The following is a 1974-nucleotide window of genomic DNA, read 5'->3' as shown; positions in this document are numbered from 1 at the left end:
TCTCACCTACTTTGGTCATGTTGTCAGAAGGGACCATTCCCTGGAGAAGGATGTCATGCTTGGAAAGAGGGTAAGACCTTCAACGAGATGGATTAACAGGGTGGCTGTGACGATGGGCTCAAGTACAGCAGGGATCATGGAGCTGGTGCAGGATCAGGCAGTATTTCATTCTGCTGTGCATGGGATCACTATGAGTTGAAAACGACTTGACGGCAGCTAACAACAACAACAACGCTGACACAAAGAATCTTTTTTTTTTCATTTGCAATCCCTTTCTAAAGAGGTTACTGCCCTTAGTAACATAAAAACGAAAAAACCAAACTCATTGCCATCTAGTCAGACCTGACTCATAGCAACCCTTCCTTGGTTTTCTGAGGTGGTGTGTCTATGGAAGTAGATCCCCCAACCTTCCTTTGGAGGGGTGGCTGGTGGCTTTGAACCGCCAGACTTCTGGTTAGCAGTCAAGTGCCTTAGGCACTACGGCACCAGTGCTCCTTAGTGACATGAAGGAATAGTATTTTGGAGCTAATAGGTGTTCATCCCTTCGTGGTAGCTTTTCTTTGAATTTAAAAGGCTTAAAAAGTCCTTCAGCATCAAAATTACATTTACAAGATAACTTCAATAGAGGGCAGGAATCTGTAAGAAAGAAGGACACAGGAAAAGGGTAATCAGGGAGGAAGTGGGAAGAGAGCTGTTACATTGTGGAGATTGCAATCAATGTAATGAAACAAACTGTGTATGAACTGTTGAATGGAAAACGGAAGTGCTCTGTAAACTTTCACCCTAATCACAATTAAAAAAAAGAAAAAGATGCCTTTGATATTCTCTTCTTTTACCTGAATCCACATCCTTCCCTCAAGAATAGCTCTGTAATGTTTCCTTTCCTTTTCTTCTAAAAAGGAACCTAACCACACCACTACTTCACCTACCTGTGGTGACTGTAACTACCCAAACAGGCTTTTCTAAGCCTGTCTGTGGGCACCACTGTAAAGTTGATTCAGACTCATGTCTGTGGGCACCACTGTAAAGTTGATTCAGACTCATGACAACCTTGTGTATGTTGGAGTAAAACTGTACTCCATAGAGTTTTCAATGGCTGTAGAGTTGGAAATGACTAGATGGCAACTGATTTTAATCTTATCGAAATATATTGCCAGCCTTTTCTTCTGGGTGGATTTGACAAACCAACTTTTTGGTTACTAGTCCAATGTGAACTGTTTGCATCACTCCAGGACTCCTCTGATGAAAAAAAAAAACAAACTAAACCTACTTCCATAGAGTGGATTCTGACTTATAGCAACCCTAAAGGTCAGAGTGAAAATGTCCCATGAGGTTCCAAAGCTTTAAGGAAGTAGATTGCCTCATCTTTCTCCCTCCCAGTGGCTGGTGGGTTCAGAACCACCAAGTTTTTGGCTAGAATCCTAATGCATTAACCACTATGCCACTAGAGTTCCTTCTCTGATGAAAAGGACTCTAAATAAGGGATTTTTACCTGATAGACCATTGGCTATTGACTTTCAAAAAGGGCCAGTATACATCCTTCCATCCAACCACTTCTGTCTGGAGACGCATATTAAAATAATTCTCTGGCAGAATTAGCTAAACCAGAGAAACCTAGCTAAAACCAGAGACTTGGAGATCAAAACAATCTGGGACTTGGGATTTTCTCTGCTGCTGTTCACCAGCTGAAGAATAGGGATATAACTTTTTATGCAGGAGGCAGTCGGCCATGCCCATACTGCCACGTCAACACCACCCTCAGTCCAACACAGCAATTGGGCACGTGCCTGCGACCATTATCAACAAGATTTATGAACGGCGTGCTATGTATGCTCGTGTCCTGTTTCCCACAGGAGTCTTCCCTTCCAGTGCCAGAAGGGCTGAGCAGCTGCGGTAGAAGCTGGGGTGAGTGTAACTTACCGATTTCCCGCCCCTCCTCTCTGCACCATCTCCTCCTGGCCACTGCCCGGGCGG

This window comes from Orycteropus afer, unplaced genomic scaffold (assembly GCF_000298275.1).
Source record: "Orycteropus afer afer isolate SDZICR_OR568_19922 unplaced genomic scaffold, OryAfe1.0 scaffold00152, whole genome shotgun sequence".
NCBI classification, from domain to species: Eukaryota; Metazoa; Chordata; class Mammalia; order Tubulidentata; family Orycteropodidae; genus Orycteropus; species Orycteropus afer.
The sequence above is the reverse complement of the archived record's forward strand: the minus strand, read 5'-3'. Positions refer to the sequence as shown.